General features: G+C 38.2%; 1 protein-coding gene and 1 pseudogene across 12 annotated transcripts in view; both read right to left on the bottom strand.

Annotated features, from left to right (window-relative positions):
- The window catches only part of Macrod2 (mono-ADP ribosylhydrolase 2), a 1,944,357-nt gene that overhangs the window by 1,236,827 nt on the left and 688,142 nt on the right, over positions 1-19,388 (bottom strand). The window lies entirely within an intron of this gene.
- On the bottom strand, positions 4,680-8,725 carry LOC116091029 (annotated as a pseudogene).

The following is a 19,388-nucleotide window of genomic DNA, read 5'->3' as shown; positions in this document are numbered from 1 at the left end:
TTTCTGACAGGACAAGATGATAAAGCACTAGACGGAAAACCTCATCGATGGTAAAGTAATGAAAGAAGCAATAACCAGAAAATACTCCATGAGGAACAAAATAAAGCATTTGTATATTAAATGAATTACTTCAAACATTTGCCCCTCTAGGTATGTTGTTTACTCTTAATAAAGTCAAGGTCTTATTAATGTAAGTACAATGGTGCTAGGTTCTGTGTAATCAGAGCTATTACTGATGTCACCATGCTTTTATGTAGTACTATATGAAGAATCCCAAATATTTAACTTGTAATTAACACAGTAACCTAACACCATAGTTATTGTTAGCATCAGGGCATCCAAAGCCTGTGGTGTCGCATGGGCGGGTCTCACAGACCTGTTGCCAGGGCAACAGCCACCATATTCCCAGAATCCATTGGGCTCACCTCCCACCTCTACCTATGGCCACTACGTCAGAACCAATATATATATATATATACACACACGGGGAACATTTCCTCCATTGATCTCTCTCTCTCCCTCCTCTCTTTCCGCTACTGACCCCTCTCTCTCTCTCCCTGTCAATTAAACGTCTTACATGTGGAACTGTTTGAGCCTAGTGTGTGGTATGTTCTGACACGACTCACCGTTCTAACACATCAGTTATTATTTCCAACTCCCTCTCTCTTACACACACACACACACACACACACACACACACAAAACTGTAAATAAATGGTAGAAGATACGGTCCCAAGATCACACTGCTATTACATGACCAAGAAAAATTTTAGCTCACATCTTCAGGACTACTTCTTTACATCAAGCAGATCTCATCTCTGTGTCCCTTGCCACAAGAAAGATGAAATGACACATTACATAAATAGGTGATCAATAGGTACTTTCCTATGGATGGATGAAGAAAAAAAACACTTTCTTCAAAACCAAACCAGCTTTATGTTGTACTCTTATGATGTTGACATTTATTAATAAGCAAACATTTCTATCCCAAAGGCAACAAGCTTTTTGGCTACAACTCATTATGTGCACCATTATAATAAGTAAGAGGCCCATCTGAGGGGTAGGATAGTGCTGTGCAGATAAAAAAAATGAAAGTGAAGAAGCAAATGTATTTTCAACAGGGAAATAAACCTAGGACATTGCTGTAACTCAGGGATATAAGGTGACTAAATTCAAGTAACATTCTAAGCCCTCACTGCATCTGGACCTAGAAAAGTGTTTTCAGGTGCAGATGTTTGCTCTAATGACTCCACGGTGGTGTGATACATGGAGGAAAAATGCTCACATATCTGGTTCTTTCTTTTGATGGAAAAGCTTTATCTGGTGAACAAGAGACTTTTTGGCAGATCATCAATTTTTTTTCTCATACCCAGATAAACAACTTTAATCTTTGAAGAGTATACCTAACCAGTATTCAGCTCAAAATAATGAATGCAATGAAATCATCAAGAATAGAAGCAACCTAGCAGGGTACAGGAATAAGATTCTTATCATACAGTAGGAAAAAGAATTCGTCTCTCTCAATCTCTCTCTCTCTCTGTCTCTCTGTTTCTCTGTCTCTCTCTGTCTGTCTCTCTCTCTGTCTCTCTGTCTCTCTGTCTGTCTCTCTCTCTCTCTCTCTCTCTCTCTCTCTCTCTCTCTCTCTCTCTCTCTCTCTGTGTATTGGTGTGTATCTGTGTCAGGGGGATGTTGGGCCCCATTTTGGCCCTGGTTTGGGCCTTGAGGACAAACCCAAGCCTGGCTTGAGTTTTGAGACCCTTCTCAGTCACTTCCTATCCGCCCTGCCTCTGTCCCACCGTTGCTGAGGTAGAGCTTTGGCATTGGCCCTGTCAGACACTCCATACCCCCATCACCCTTCCCCATCTCCTACATCATCTTACCCCACCAAAAATCCCCCTCCCTATGTTCCGAACTTAGGTAAGATGATGCCATAAAATTGAGTTCCTGCTTTGACAAGGCTCCCAGCTCTGTGTGTTTCTTTTGGGCTGTCACTCACCATCCTGCTCAGCCCCAGAGAGACCTTGGTGGGACCGGAACCTCTCTCCTCTTGCCTAGACTTGCAGGCAAGGAGCTGGCAGGGGGATATCATTTTCTATAATAATATATGTCTGTGTGACCACAATTTATGCAGACAAATTCAAAGCCAATAATTTTGTATTCATGAACTAATACAGGGTGATTTAATACTAAACCAGTATTCTAATGAATTAGATGTGACAGATACATAGACCACCATACTATGATAATAACTAGCTCCCCACATTAGATCCCTAAGTGTATGATATGGCTTGAGTATAAAATGGCTCCATTGTATGGGGTCTCAGTTGTCAGCTGATAAGATTTTAGGAGGAGATTAGATTCTAAAGGTTGTACCTAATGTGCTATTTCATTCAATCCAATGATAGATTTGAGTTCTGAATGGGCTTATTTGGAAGGCACAGAACTGTGGGATGTTGGACCTGGCTGGAGGAAAGAGTTAATTCATTCAGTGTGATTCGTATAGCATGTATCTTATCCAGAACTCTCCCTGCTACTTTTCTCTCTCCCACTCCTGCTCCTGCTCCCTCCCCCCCACCCCTCCCCCGGCTACCACAGTGTGAGCTGTCCCACCATACCATCACCATCGTGACAGAATACATCTTCTGGAATGATTTTTTAAAATATGTCTTTCCGCAAGTTTATGTGATACATATCATGATAGCAATAAAAATCTGACAAATAGTTGTCATTCAGATTTCAATTAGAGTATATTTTAACTTAAAATATTTAAAAAGTTAAGCATGATACTAAGTATGACTATATTTACATAATGTTATTTTTGCTTTACTATATTTTTCAAATATAATCTATTTAATGGTAAATCTATAGATTTTAATATTCTCATTACAATATTTTCATACAATAAATTTTGTTCATGTTTTTTTCCTTCCAACTCCTCCCACATTCTCCAAACCTTACCATATACTCAACTTCATGTTCTTTCTCTCTTCAAAAACACAAAGAAAGCAAAGCAAAATTTGGAAATCGAAACAAATGAAATACTAATAGCACACACAAAAATGCCCAAACAAATGAAAACAACACAAAAACCTCTCCAAAAAATTTAAAATTTAAAAAATGGAATGTGTTTTGTGTTATCCCACTGGGCATCAGGCCTGCCCTGGAGTGTGGCCAATACACCCTTTCACAGCAGGTATCAACTACAAATAGCTTCTCTGGGATGAAAATCCACTTTCCCTGCTCAGTGCCTGGATTTTGCCCGATTTGAACCCTTGCAGGTTTTATGCACACTGTCATTGTCTCTGTGATGTCATATATACATCAGTCCATTTGTGTCTAGAAGAAACTACTTCCCTGAAGTCATCTTGCTCTTTCAATCTTTTGGCTCCCTCCTAGATCTCTGAGCCTTAAAGGGATTTGAGGAGCACACAGTCCTAAATGGTATGTCCATAAGTGTCCCATCCACAGCACACTGTCAGTTTGTGAGTGTCTGTACTAATTCCAACCTACTGCAAGAAGAGGCTTCTTGGATGAGGGCCAGTGGTGCACTGATCTATGGGTATAGCAGTATGTCATTGTGGCCCATTTTATCACTATGTTTCTGTAGAAGAGTAAATGATAGTAGGTTTCCCCCTAGGCCCATGATCCATGTAGTTGGCAATGTTACCCATGTCAGGTATGGGTTGGGTTTCATCCAGCCCATAGAGTAGGCCTTTAAATGCAGGGTTTCTTTTTATAAAGTTATTGGTTACTCCCATAACATTTGTGCCACTATTATGCCAGTTTTTTTTTTAAAGAGGTTGGTTACTCCTGTAACATTTGTGCCACTATTATACCTTGAAGACAGGTATCTGTTGAAGGTCACAAGGTTTGAGTCTGGGTGATATTGATGATTACTTTTCTTCTCTGGTAGCATATTCCAGTTCAATTTTTGTTTGATAAGAAAGTAGTCTCTTTAGAATAGGATCTACTATCAGGTTGTAGTGAATAACATATATTCTTGGCAATATCTTGTTATCTTTGTGTGGAAGAGAGCAGCAACATATATACTGCTAAAGAATCAACAAGTATATATTATTTCCCCTTCCTTGAAAGACCCTCTCCTCAACCTCTGGTGTTTTGTTAAGTACCAAATTTCTGTGATTATTTGGTTTAAAACACACACATCAAAATTGTTAAAGTTAACATCTACTTATAAGAGGAAACCATGCAATAATTGTCTTTTGGAGCCCATATTACCTCACTCAGGATAATTGTTTCTAACTCCATCTATTTACTTGCAAATTTCAGTTTTCTTAACAGCTGAAAAGTATATAGTTCTGTAAATATACCACATTTGTAACAATCCATTTATCAGTAGATAGACATCTGGGCTGTCCACAATTCCTGGCTTTTATGAATAGAGCAGCAATGAGTATGTATAAGTATCTATAACAGGATGTAGAATACTTTGGATATAGGGCCGAGTGTGGTTTAGCTGGCTCTTGTACTAAATCAATTTTCAGTTTTTTTTCCTTTCTCTTTTGGGTTTGTCTCCCTCTCCCTCCTTCTTTCCTTCCTTCCTTGTTTCTTTCTTTCTCTTACAGAGCATTCATGTATGTCATTAAGTTACGAAAATCAGAGCTCTTTAGTGTTTTTTTTTTTTTTTTTTTTTTTTTTTTTTTTTTTTTTTTTTGTATTTTCGTATTTTTGTATTTTCACGTTTTTGTTAATGTAGACACTGGTGCTATGAACTTGGTTCTGAAAGCTACCTATAGTGTTTTCCATAAGTTTGGGTATGCTGTGTTTTTGGTTTTATTTAATTATTCAAAATTTTAGTTTTCTTATTGATGTCTGTCTTGACCCAATATTTGTTCAGTAGTGAATTGTTCAGGTTCCATGAGTTTGTACACTTTGTTGTTTTTACTGTTAGTGATGGCTAGTTTTAATCTTTCCATGGTGGTTAAATAAGATGCAGAGTGTTATTTAACTTTTCTTAATATCTGTTGATACTTGCTTAGCATCATAATACATGGTCCTTATTATAGGACATTCCATGGGTTTCTGAGAAAAATATATTCTTTTGTGTTTAGTGGAATCCTCTTTACTTGTCTGGGAAGTGCATTTGATTTATGATGTCAATTCCAGAATTTCTCTATTTAGTTTTTATGTCTAATATGAGATATTATGAGGAAGAAAAGGCTAGGATAAATATGTAATTTTAGCTATAGTAGTGTTTCTTTAAGTAATTTGGGTGCCCCTATGTTTTATGTGTAAATGTTTAGATTGTAATATCTTCTTGGTAGATTTTTTTCCTTTAATATGTATGCAATATATTTCCTATCTGTTTGATTAGTTTGGATTTAAAGTCTATTTCATCACATATTACAATAGCCATACCTTCTTGATTCTTGGTATGTTTTCTTGGAATACCTTTTTCCATCTTCTTCCTAAGGTGTTGTTTGTCTTTGATGATAAAATGTGTTTCTTAGATGTAGCAGAGAGCTGGATCCTATTTTCTAATTCAGTCTGCTATTTTGTGTGTTTTATTGGGGATACTGAGATGATTAATAATGAGAGTAATCACTGTTTGTTGATCCCCATTATTTTGTGTTGTGGTGTGGGTGCCCCCTTTTGATTCACTGCCCAGCTTATATTTATTCCTTGTGTCCTCTTTAGTGCAGTGATCTTTTTCTTCAGAGTTAAAATTGTCTCTTAGGACCTTCTGGATTGGTAACATAAACTGCTTAAATTCTTTTATGGTTTATTAAGTGGAATGTTTTCCTTTCTCTGTCTTGTGACTGACAGTATAGTAGTTTGTGCTGGAATCTGTGGTCTCTAAAATCTTGTAGAGCATTTATCCAGGCCCATCTGTTTTCAGAGCTTCCATTGAAAAGTTAGGTGTTGTCCTATTAGCCCTGCCTTTCCATGTGGCCCGGGCCTTTACCCTTGCAGCTATTAACATCCTTTCCTGTTCGGTATGTTTGGTGGTGTTGGTTACTATGCGTTGTGGGGAGTTTCTCTTCTGGGCATATTTGCTGTTCTATTTGCTTCTTGTACCTGATAGGCATCTCCATCTTTAGAATTTGGAATGTTTCTTTTATAATTTTGTTGAAAATACACTCTGTGCTTTGTTTCTCCTTCTCTGTACCTATTCTTCACAAGTTTTTTCTTTTTATAGTGCTGGCTTTTCAGATTTGCTGGCTGTTTTGTGACTAGAGTTCCTAGTTAACATTTTCTTTGACTAAGCTCTCCATTTCTTCTATCTTGCCTCTCTCTTCCAGGACTCTCAATCTGGTGCTGAGGCTTACCTCTGTGTTGTTAATTTGGCATCCTGACTTTTCCATGTCTAGTTTTATTTCAGTTTTGTGTTTTTTTTTCTTTTAGTGGTTCAATTTCTTCCTTAAATTCTACTTTCATGTCTTGAATTGTTTTCATTACTTCATTCAACTACTTGTGTCTTTATAGTCCTTATTAAGGCATTTTTTGACATTCCTTCTTAAGGTCCTTGAACATATTCACAGTTGCTAGTTTAAAGTTCTTGTCTTGTGCCTCAGCTTAACTGGCTTTTCTTTTATTCTTTTTTTCTTTTTTTTAAGAACATATAACAAAATATTTATTTATTCACAAGCTGAAAGGCATGCGCTATGTTTAGGGGTCAATTTTGATTCATAATTTACATTTATAACAATGACTGCTACAATCAGGTGTAGGGGCACTTAGTTATTTCTAAGTTCCATTTGTTAAAATATGCTCTTAGGCACATCGCCTGCAATCTCAGTGCTCTGGACACTGAAGCAGGGCTATTAGTTTGAAATCAACTTGGGCTACATAGGAATCTATTTCAAATACAGACAGACAGACAACATGAACACACAGACACACACAAACACACACACACACACACAAGCACACACACACACATGTCTAGAAAGTATAATTAATCACACTCTACACTCCTTGATCCACAGATTGTAGGCAAGCTGCGCCATCAAGGTCAGAGTGCTGTCTCTATCACAGGCTTGTTCAGAGGCGTCCAGCTTTAATTTCTAAAGGCTTACTTTGGAAAGTAAACTTGAGGTGGTAATTAATAACTGTACCAATTCTTATCAAAATTAACAACTTTGGGTACTTTTGGTTTAGGTTTCTGCAGTTTGGGCATATCCAGAACATCTTCATAGTCTGCATTCATTTCCTCTGCTCAGCAACCAACTGCGATGATCCAATCTGAACTCTGATTTTCAGGCAATCTTTGTTAAAATGTTCCACGGAGCCACAGAGTTTACAGCTGCCACCAGCAGCATCGACTCCTTTGGCATTATCAGAGTCAGATCTGGACAGGTGCCCCATTTCTCTGAAGACAAAACATTTTGCAAAAGGAAATTCACCAAGTGCAGGGTCTACATTAGCCCTGAACTTTGTCATCTCCTGTTCCGTGGACCTGCAGCGGTAACAAATGCCGGTGGCCATGTCCTGACTCTAGTACAGCTGGGCAGTCAGCAGTTCTATGGCCAGGTTGTTGACAAGGAAACATACCATTGCATTCTTCTTTGCCACCTGTCTCTTCATCCACCTTCCTTCCATTCCAATTTCTTCCCTTACTTCCCCGCTATCGGCTGCTATCAGCTCTCCATTGTGAAGCACCTGTGAGCTCTGTTTCAGGTACTCCATGAATCCACTCACATCTTCATTCAAGTACTTTCTATTTGTTCTTTTTGCGTTTTGCTTGAGGTGCATCGTTTCTAAGGGACAGCGCACTGCTTTGACATTGCTTATGATCTGGAAGGTGTTGGTTTGCTCTCTCCGCAGAGCCCTTCTTCATGTCCTTCCATGAAGCTGCTGAAAAGGGTCTCTTACTAACTGAAGTAGTTAACTCTAGCCCACCTGGTCATGGTTGGATCAGAGATACTTTACTAATCCCGTCTGAATCCTCCTGGGCAGCCGAGACCTTAACTGGCTTTTCTTAGAGCCTACAGCAATATGGTTCCTGGCTTCTGGAGAAAGCATGTTGTCATGATTGTTCATATTGATGGTTTTGTGCTGTGATTTAGAAATATGGAGTTACGACATGTGAAATATTTCTTGATGTAGATATCAGGGAAATCTTACACTGCACACTGAGGCATATATAGGTGCATTTTTTTATGCATTGCCTTTAAACGGAAATGGCTTTTCTTACTTGTTAAAACTGAAGAAATTGAGCAATGTGGTATTCGTTTGATTTTTATCATAAATGGGCCAAGTGTGTATAAAATAGGGTAAATACATACATATACAATTCAAACAAATGCGGGTATACATATTTTTCTGCAAGTAAAACACATAGGAAAAGCCACTGCTAGGCACATGTTCACAGCCTGTGCTGGGTCAGCTGAGCAACCCAGAAGCTGAGAACACAAATGAATTAAAACAAGTTTTATGAATTTTAAAATAAAATATTTAATCAGGAATAGTAGGTTATATCATCATACAAGCACACATAAGGCTGAAGCAGAAATATAGCAACAGATTTGAGACTAGCCTGAGCTACACAGTGAAATACCATCTGAAAAAACAACAAAAAAAAAAACAAAAACAAAAACACCCTACAATCTTTAATAATAATAAAAAAGACAATACAGCATGGATACCTTTAAAAGTTAACATTGATTTAAAAGTGACTTTAATATGTATATAGTATAGTATAAAAAAAGAAAATGAACTGTCTCTATATGCCACCATCCTGATAAATAATTGGTGTGAGTTTTGTTGTTGTTTTTGTTTTGTTTTGTTTTAGGTTTTTGTTTTATTTTGTTTTGTGATGGTAGTTGTGGGCTTTTTGTTTGTTTGGTTTGTTTGTTTGTTTGTTTGTTTTGTTTTGTTTGAAACAGGTCTCACTATGTATTTATAGGCCAGGCTGACTTAGAACTAACACAGATCTGTTTGTCTCTGTCTCCCACTATGGCCAACCCTGTCAACCTTTTTAAAAAGAAAACAATATGTGCAAGTGAGTTCTTGACAGTCTCTTTACAAGTCCTTGCAAATCTCATTGTGACTCTGTGACTCAGAAAGTCACACCCACTGTGACTCTGCTTGTCCGCCATCACCTACCTACATATCCCTCATAGAAAGAGGAAGGATGCAGATGCATCCTTTGGTACTTAGCTGCCTAAGTTAGCTAGATTCTCTATTGCTCTGATAAAACACTATGACCAAGGCACCTTGGGGAGGTGAGGGTTTAATTTCATTTTATAACTCTCGGGTCACACTTGATCACTGAGGGACGTTGCTGCAGGAATTCAAGGCAGGAACTGAAATTGAAGCCAGAGAGAAATGTTTTGTACTGCTTGCTCATCATGGCTCCACAAGCAGTTTCTTACATAACCCAGGACCACCTGCTCAGGGCTGGCACTGCCCACAGTAGGCTGGGCCCTCCCACATTAATCATTAATTAAAAAAATAAAAATGTTCCCTAAGTCTTGCCTAGAGGATGCGCTTATGGAAGAGCTCTTTCAATTAACATTCCCTCCTTGCATATATGTCTAAGTCTGAATCAAATTGTCAAAAACTAATCAGAAAAAATATGCTGGTGTATCTTTCCACATGCATAAAATTTCTTTACCTTTTTATGTTCCGTAGTGTTTCCATATTTAGAAAACCTATACTTTATAATTCTTGGACTTGAACTGTCATAAAATAGGCTAGAGTAAACATTCTGAAAAAGCACTTTAGGTAAATATTTTATAAAGTAGCTAACAAAGCCAATATATATTAAAGAGATCTTGGAATATTGTTGTATTATTCCCAACTAAGGGCCTTTATTCATGGGTTCCGAGGATGTCATAGGATAGAATCTGAATCATTTCCAAAAATTATTTCAAAAGATCAGCCTAAATCCTTTCCAAGCAATGTAAAGAGTGATCCCCTGACTCTCCTGTATCAGTAAACCAGCCCGCAGAAAAGAATGCAAAGTTCCAGTGGGAGCTAAATGATGAGGGAACATGGCTGTCTGTTTTGAATAGGGAAACAGAGAGTTGTGTTATGTTCTGTAGTCCTTGCTCTATAGACAGCATCAGTCGTAACTGAAATCTCATGGATGGAGAGGATGATAAGGCCAGCCAGGATTTTGTTTCAAGTGAGATCATGGAGGGATGACAGGACAGAGCCTCCTTAGTAACCCTTATCTTACTTGTCCTGAAGATTCGAGAATGACGTGGACCGTTGCTTTGACCTCATGTCACAGATCTCCTAGTGAACTGGCTCTTAGCTTTGCACTTTCCCTATTGGAAAAGGGCTCTAGGCTCTTTAATAAAGACCAAAGTTCTTTTCTACATACCTTTAAGGAAAAATCAGAGTGTGGCATAAACAGCTGCTTACATTTTTCTCACTCTTTCCTGCATATTCGATGACAAATGTTTGCAAAATCACATTTGAAATGTAAAAAAAAATATCTGGGAGAAAGCAGATGATGATGTTTCAAAATGATTATTAAAATGTATGGACTATCGCCTCAGTAGACATTCAACTTTGAGTCAAACAGTCTGTATCAATTGCAGCTTATTACAGATGACAAATGAAATAGGCTTGCTGACTGAGATTGTCATAAGTGCATGGCTAGAGATCAGAATCAGATGATCCAAGTGAGTCCTTTACTCCTGGGAAAGGACCTGTGCTTCTGCCACTCCTCCAGGGACAGCTGTCCTCAGGCCCTTGCAAAGTACTGCTTCTCCAACCTATCTCAGCTAGTACAATGTCTCACTGTCTCTTTTGTAAAAACACGTATTTGGGGGCTCTGGCAGGTGGAGCAACTTTGGTAACCTGTGAGTTCAAAAACTGTATTCAACAATGAAACGGGGAAAAATTTAACTCGAAGATATGACAGAGGAGCAGGTTGTCCGCCTAGGAGCTTGTAAGTATTCCTCCAAAACAGGATGACAGGGGCTGGAACCCTCCTGCAACCCAGGGATCTATTCTAGTTTTCGTATATACAAGCAGCAAGTTGAAGCTCTCAATTCCTGGTCCCCTGGTCTCACTTCCACCGAAAACATTACAAGTCTCTTTTGTCTTGTTCTGATAATTAGTCCCTGCAGGTTTAAAAGTGAATTCAACTCCCCTTCTCTTAGAAGTTGAGCATGAACAAAGACACTCTGGACCAGACAAAGAAAATAATGACAACTTCCTTGAGGCCAACCTCTCCCCCGGGGAGGAAATAACCAAGGCTATTAAGAAGGGTGTAAGTCTTGTTAATAAATAACTTGTGGTATCTTGACTTGGTCTGACACAGATAGCCAGTGCTTATTATTCCAGATGTGAGGAAAACACATGCTGTCTCAAGACAAGATGTCAGTACTTCAGAAAAACAACAGTCTGCTTTGATCGTGTGATTTCTCCTGAGTGAGCCAAACAGTGCCTTGACAACATGGAGACATTTTGGCCATGTAAGAAGGCATCTCTCCCCACTCTTTCTATGCCCAATTATGTAAGCATCAAACAGAAATAGTGTTATGTGTGTGTTTTCTTTGACTGCTCAAAATGTGGTCTTCTCTACTTTCTTAATAAAGAGAACCCTTTGACAACAGTTGAGCATCTCCCTAGCCTATATCTCTGGGATTGAACTCCACAAAGTAATGAAAACGAACATTAACACATCTTCATTACTACCACTAACACTAAAAAGCAAACACACATATCTAAACAAGAAGCCACGTGGCAAAGGCATCTTAGACATAAGAGAAAAGCTTTGAATGCAGTGGCAAGGAAAGTCTTCAGATCACGTAAAAGTTAAACTCGGCCTCCTGTCTGCCTTGAAAACACAAGGGACTGCTGGAGTTCAGTGTTATCTATGACCACAAGTCAAGACTGAAGATGGAACTAAGGAACTGTCAAATATAACAAGGGATCCTAGATCTTAGATAACACTGGATCTCTCATATCAGGTATTGCCTGACTCTTGTTTGGATATTATTTGATGGTGATGATGATGATGATGATGATGATGATGATGATGATGATGATGATGATGATAGGATGATGATGATGATCAGATGATGATGATGATGAGCAGCAGCAGCAACAGCCTGGAGTTCGAATAAAATGTTATCACTCAGGAAATAGAGCTAAGAAGATCATGAATTTATTGATTGATGATTGACTGAAGGTCACAAAAAGAGTCTTTCTCTCAACAAGATGATAGTATATAATCATAAAGCAAAAAAGAAATAAAACCCACCTCAGTAAGAAATTCAAACAATTCTATATCAGTTTAAGTTGAAGCATTTTGGGAAAGCTTTCGCTATAGCCCATTTTAACCACGTACTTATATCATTGTACAAAGTAGGGGACTACAGGGCTACATATGAGAGATAGTTTGAAGAGGACTGCCTGCATAGCATCTACCATCCTCCGCCTCGGATACAAGTCTTAGAAGGGTCTTGAAATATGTGGCTCATTTGAGTTCATCTCAGCAGAATGAGGTATCCTTTTTCTTAATTCCACTTGATGGAGGTCTCTATGATCATTTAAACAGGACTGGACAAATATAGGAATCGATAGGGTAAGTGCTCCAATCAGAATAATTAGTCCAGGACAAGCACTTACCTTCAGAGCAACAACCAGCATCAGTGCAGAATTCTAGAAAAGTGTTCCCATTGGTCCTGTCTATGATTTCTGCATGTAAGTATATGGATGTGTGGTTTGTGAGGCTGTGAGAAACAGCAGGGGGGAAAGAAAAGAGAACTAGTTTGTATTTGTAGCACGGTACCAGGTAGAATTGCACTGTTATAACTGAGAAGTCAACTAAAATGTATGTAGTCTGTTTAGCTCCAAGTTGAAAATGCTTGACGAAAATGTGTAGTTGAATTTTCTTTCTTCTCAGAAAAGTATGTCACAGAACATCCCTACCCCCAGGCCCCATGTTCTCATTTGTAATGATATAGTGTATGTAAAGTTATATTACCAGCACATGCAATTTTCCAACTGCTTGATGCCTGATGTCACAAAATTATAACTAAGAGCAGCATGCTCCAAGGCACGGGAGTATTATTTCAGCAACAATGAAAGTGTGTAATAAAGGACTTTAATTTTAATGACAGCTTGGGTGCAAGCTGTTAGAAAAATTGAGTACATGTTTTTCTATCCAGGTAACCCAATCTGGACTCTCCTCCAAACAACACCCCTTTCCAACCTACTTTGGATTTTAATTATTCAATTTAATTCAACAAGCATTAAATTATCAAATGCCCTCTCTATGTGAAGCACTGTAGTGGATTCCATAGCAATTGGATACCAATGCTTGCACTCTGGGGGGTCACAATCTAGAGAAAAAGAGAAATGCCTGTTTAAACAACTTTAATAAAAGGTATTATGAGGAGTGCTGAAATGAGGCGAAATTACGTGTCATAAATAGCAGAGAGGGACATGTGAAGTGTCTTGGAAAAGGAGGGTGTGGGAGAGGCACTGTAACACACAAAAAGAAATGGAAAAACACCACACAAAGGGACCTAACCACCAACACCTATCAGGAAGTATGCTGGCATATGCTAAGATGGAAAAAAAAAAAGGATGCAGACATGACTTCAAGATGGAAAATGTGTGGAAAGAAGAGGAGGGAGGAACTTAGGCCAATATTGTTGCCTGACTGGACACAGGAGAATAGAAGAACATACCCAGTCTTTCAATGGGACTGGTTATAAATTTTCTCATGACTACTCAGTGTAGCTAATTTTTTTCAGAACTTTTCCCACACCCACTTACTTTCACCACTTCAGTGACCAAAGGCGAGATTCACTTGATTCCTTTCTTCTTTTCTTTTCCTTTTCTTTCTTTTTCTTCCCTTTCTTTCCTTCCCTCTTTCTCTCCTTTCTTTTTTCTTTCTTTTATCTCTTTAACTTAACTGGTCTCTCTTCTCAAACCTTCTTTGCTCAAGCACAGGAGAAACCAGAATACCAAGAAATTATTTCCAAAGAGATCAGTGTTCTGAGATGACTAATATGAGTTACTGTATACAAAGCATCTTTCCCTTGTCCTTACAAGGTATATTAACTCACTGTGACAAAATATCCAAGAGTCCAATGGGAAAATGTTTATGTTAAGTCACCACCCCACAATTTTCCAACTATGCTTTTCTTGGCTCTATTGCTTGTGTACTATGGTTAAAAGTATATGGTAGAGAAAAATAAGTAATTCATGGTGACTCTAATTGTTAATATTGATTAATATTGTTTGGCAACTTGGCAAGAGCAAGAATCACATAAGACTCAAACTTCTGTGCATGTCTCTGATGGATTCTTTAGATGAAGTGAGTGTCTTAGTGTCATTTTTCTATTGCTGTGATAAAACACCATGACAAAAGTAACTTATAGAAGCAGGGTTAATTTGGACTTATTATTCCAGAGGATAAGAGTTCATCATGGTGTGGAAGTGGTAGGCATGGTGGTCAGAATAGCAAGGTGAGATCTCACAACCTTAATTGCAAATAAAAGGCAGAAAGAGAAAACTCAAAATGGCCTAAATCTTTAAGTTTGCAAAACTCACCTTCAGTAACACACATTGTCCAATAAGGCTAAACCTCCTGTATTAGTCAGGGTTTTCTAGAGTCACAGAACTTATGGTAGTCTCTCTGTAGTAAAGGAATTTATTGATGACTTACAGTCTCTAGTCCAACTCCCAACACAGGTCAGCAGCAGCTGTGAATGGAAGTCCAAGGATCTAGCAGTTGCTCAGTCCCACAAGGCAAGCAGAGCCTTCCTTCTTCCAATGTCCTTATATAGGTCTCCAGAAAAAGGTGTGGCCCAGATTAAAGGTGTGTGCCATGACAACTTTAATCCCAGATGGCCTTGAACTCGTAGATCTTACTATCTTAGTCTTCTGGGATTCATAGCCACTATGTCTCAAGATCTCCATGCCAAGATTCAGGTTGGAAACTTGTATCTCTCAGCCTCCAGATTAGGGCCACAGGTGAGCCTTCTAATTCTGGATTGTAGTTCATTTAAGATATAATCAAGTTGACAACCAGGAATAGCCCCTACACCTCCTAAGCCCCTATAATCAATGCCATTACCTGGGGACCAAGCATGAACTTGTCTGGGATTAAATGGGATATCTTATTTAAACCACCATACTGAACCTCCGACCATGTTTAAAAGTAATTATGTAGATTAATTGAAGAGGGAAGACATACCTTGGCTGTAAGGAGCACTACCTCATGGGCTGGATCCTAGACTAAATAAAGAGGGTAAAGTGGATTGAGTATTAAAATTAAATGTGTGCTTGATGATTGTGCATACAATATATCCTTCTGCTCTGTGTTCTGTAATCATGCCTTTCCCACTAGGGCAGACCATTTACTGGAACAGTGAAATCAAGGGAACCCTTTCTTTCTTAAGTAATATCTTCCTTTTGTTGGGGTATTTTATCATGATAAGAGAAAAAAGTTAATACAGTGACCAAGATATGTTAGAGATATAATGTTCAGATACTGGCAAAGTACACTCTTGAAGAATGCCCCAGCAATTTCCCTCCTTCAACTAGGTGACAATTCCTTCCATTTAAACCACCTTTAAAAATCAGTTCAAGAATGAATTCATCAATGGACTAAGCTACCAATGAATTCCAACCTACCCTTAGGATCTATTTTCCTATGAATATTGCTGCCTTCATAAACTTTTGGGACATACTTCCATTTCAAACCAAAGCAAGTGGTTTAAGGGGTGAGGTATATGTTTCAAGAAGACTACTAAAGTTGCCAGCTAGATTAAGCACTGGTCACCAGGGTGTGTAAGTTTCCAGTAAATTGTTTGAAAATTGACTTCCTTTCCTTCTCTACCTCCTTTTTCTCCTGACTGGAAACAGCTCCTTCACAAACTAACTAACCTCAAATCCTTAAAAACACTCAGGCTATTATTAGAGAATCACAACTGAAGTCAGCTAGACTAGGTGATGACAGGGTGCTAAGATACATGTGTAGGACTACATGAAGATGAGCAGAAATCACTGAGATAGTGCTATTACCATGAATCTTCAGCACTTCCTTTGAAAATCATGATCCGTGTGAAGAGAGAGAAAACAACATTATTAAGAGAGTAGATTATGGAGAATGAAGATGATACAATATTACACATATCAGAAGAAATACTTGAGGCAGATTATGACAAAATATCATTGATTGAGATGAATGTGCATTTCTTAAAGTGAATGCTATAAAACATTCCAAGGTAAAGGCTTCAGCTGAACAGGGCTCTACCGCCCCAGACACAGATTGTAGTTCTGTGATATGCATACAAATCAAAAGAGGACTCAGGAAGAAATAACAACTAATATGATCCCTTTAACATTTATGCACTGTTAGAAACCTATACAAAGATTTAACATAGTTCTGTTGAATTATGCAACACTCCTATATCTGTCTTGGGTGGAAGAAAAGAACACTTGCAAACTTCCTCTGAGATGCCTTTCATGCCTCCCCCAACTCTCCGAACTCTACTTGGATTAGGAAAAAGATGAGCACTCAGAACTGGACATATTCATTTGCCCTGCAGGTTAACTTCCCTATACTATGCACTGCTGTGACCTGTCTTTTAAACTAGACCATAATTCCCCCTAAGCAGAAGTCCTGATGGTTTGCACAAAGTGCTATAGAAGACTGGTTTTCTGGGGATTGAGATTGAAGCTCAGGAGATTTCCAAGGAAATGATCTTGAGAAAAACAGGTGTGGTAGAAGAGAAAGAGAACTGAGCAGAGAAAGAAGGCAGCTTGAGATGACTTCAGAGCTTCTAATAACCTCTCAGACAGATCTGGAACAGATGCCATTCAAAGGCATCCTGAACTGTTGTGAAGGACGTAGTGTTTTTGATATGTTTGCAATTAGTCAGCCAGATGAATGACTTGGATATAGACATCCTCTACAGCAGCAGATATTACTGAGACCATTGTAAGCATCTGGGGGAGATGGCACCACTCAGGACAAGATAAATTAATGCTAACAAAAAGTCTTCATATTGTTTCTTGTTTACTTCTTTCTATTGTGTTGTTGTTCTTCTTCCTCTTCTTCTTCCTCTTCTTCCTCTTCTTGTTAGATATATTACCACCATTTTTTTACATTGGGATTTATTTCTAGTGATCAATGTAGTGTTTAAATAACTGAGTAATCCAAAGTTATATAACCTTTCTTTTGTCCCAAAGACTGTAATCAACATTTACTTTTACTATAAACAACTCCAGTCACTCTATACACTTTGCTGTTATTCTCAGATTTGAATTGTAAGCTATCTCCATTTCAGCATGGAAGAGGAGAGGACTAAAGGAAATCCAAGCAAATCCAAACACAGAGAAAATAACATGGAGAGAAAAAAATCTAAAAACAAATGCCAAGGAAGTGTACTGCATAGAATTCTGCATTTTCAAATGACACCCTTGGGTTTTCTGAATGGATGTACAAACTGTCTAGAGAGTACTTTAGAAAGACTTTTATTAAACATTACTTTTTAAAACACTCCAGTATTTTAATTGATAAAATTACATTATCTCGGAAATAAGTTTCTATATTGTAGGTTCTGTGAAAATAGTCAATCGCCAGGGTCTGAGTAGATTTTGACTGGCTAATCTATCCTCATACTACTGTGGAGACTCATGCATTTGTTCATTGCTATTAATGCACTGGTAATTGCATTATGAATCATGCTAATTTTAACTTCCTCTTATTTTTTTTTCTACAGACAAAGAGGCCCACTTGAATACAGATGAAAGAAAGAAGGGTACCTATCTCAAAGGGAAGATAAAGCTCTTCTCTAAAGGCCTCTTTAATGTTGGGAACTTCTGATAACAAACTCCAATTTGACTAGGTTTTCAAGGATAATATTAGATCCATGAGTCAGCCTCTTCAGAGCCTCAGTATCCATCTATAAAGCCAACAGTGGTAGACGACTTACAGAGTTAAAGTGGAGCTGAAGGAGGTCGACTGGCTACTTAAGGAGGCCCAGCCTCACAGCACAAACAGACTGCAGGTTGCTGATGGAATTTCTGAATCACAGGCACTTAAAATACAAGTAATGAAGTATATCCTGGATACAGTAGTCAAATAGTCACTGTGGTTATTGAAGCTATATAGATTTAAAGTGGAAGATCTGGAGGAGATAAAGTAGTGAGGTTCTAACAAATAAAGAGAATGTGATGATTAGTAAGGTTCGTAAAAACCTATTGTCCATTACCTACTAAATATTTTGTCTGTTAGGGAGAATTTGAGCAAGTCCAATTTTATTCTCCTCAAATCTTTATCAATACCAATCTATAATCAGAAAATTGATTAAGAGTGTATACTTCAGCTTGATTTTCCCAGTTACATTCCATTTTGAGTAGCAGAGAGCAGGGGGGCTGTTTCTAGGTCATTAGATACCTTGTGCTGCCTGCTTGGCTTGAACACCAGGCTGCAGAAAGGTTTGCACAGAGACACCTTCAGGGCTTATGTGCAGCAGTCAGGGGAAACATAAGTGTGATCTTGATGTGTGACTATGCAACTGCAGGAAGGCCAACATGATCATTGCATGGTTGTTCTGAAAGGTAAAGGGTGCAATGTATTTAACAAGGAAAACACTTTTTATATATAATTAAGGAAAGCTGAAACCAATATTAAGAATGGCGGGTTAGACAGTGAAGATTCTGCCTTAGAAAAAGAAGAAAATTAGCATGGACATACTGTCAGCAGCAGATTGCTGCACGCACACTCTGAGCTTGGAATGAAGACATGGAATGATGATTTCTCACTAGAACACATCTGATGACTTTATTCTCCCACTCATAAGCTTGTCTAAACTGAAGCTGACTCTTATGCATTGGAGTTGACAGTGGAATGGAGTCTGTTTAATAAGGGAACTTTATTTTTCTTGTTATTATCTCACAGATAAATCTGTATTTTAGAAAAAATGAAAAGGAACAGTGCTGTGAATTGGTTTATTTCCTCCTAGCTCTTCTTGACTTAATTTGGCATGCTCAGATTTGGCTCTTCTTAATTTGTAATGGATTATTTGTACATGTCATGGTGCACCTATAAAGGTCAGAGTATAACATTTTCAAGTCAGTTACCTCTTCCACATGTATGTAAGTTCTGGAGAACACACTCATGTTGGCGGTTTGGGGAACCAGGTGCTTTTTCATGCTGAGCTACCCAGCCAGCCTAGGTTTGACTTTTTGATCTTCAACCCCCTAGATGAGGCACTAGGATTTTGAGGTCATTTAATTACTGTCCCTACACCATCATTCAAGTATAACGGTAGATATTACAAGAGACTGAACACCAAAATGATCCATTTTTATAGACCTTAGGCCCATGTAATAGCCATGTGAGGAAGTTTAAAAGATGTACTCCAAGTCATTTTTTTTATTTAGATATTTTCTTTATTTACATGTAAATTTCTCCATTCCCAGTTTCCCCTCCAAAA

The sequence above is a fragment of the Mastomys coucha genome, unplaced genomic scaffold, assembly GCF_008632895.1.
Source record: "Mastomys coucha isolate ucsf_1 unplaced genomic scaffold, UCSF_Mcou_1 pScaffold15, whole genome shotgun sequence".
Lineage (NCBI taxonomy): Eukaryota > Metazoa > Chordata > Mammalia > Rodentia > Muridae > Mastomys > Mastomys coucha.
The sequence above is the reverse complement of the archived record's forward strand: the minus strand, read 5'-3'. Positions and strand labels throughout refer to the sequence as shown.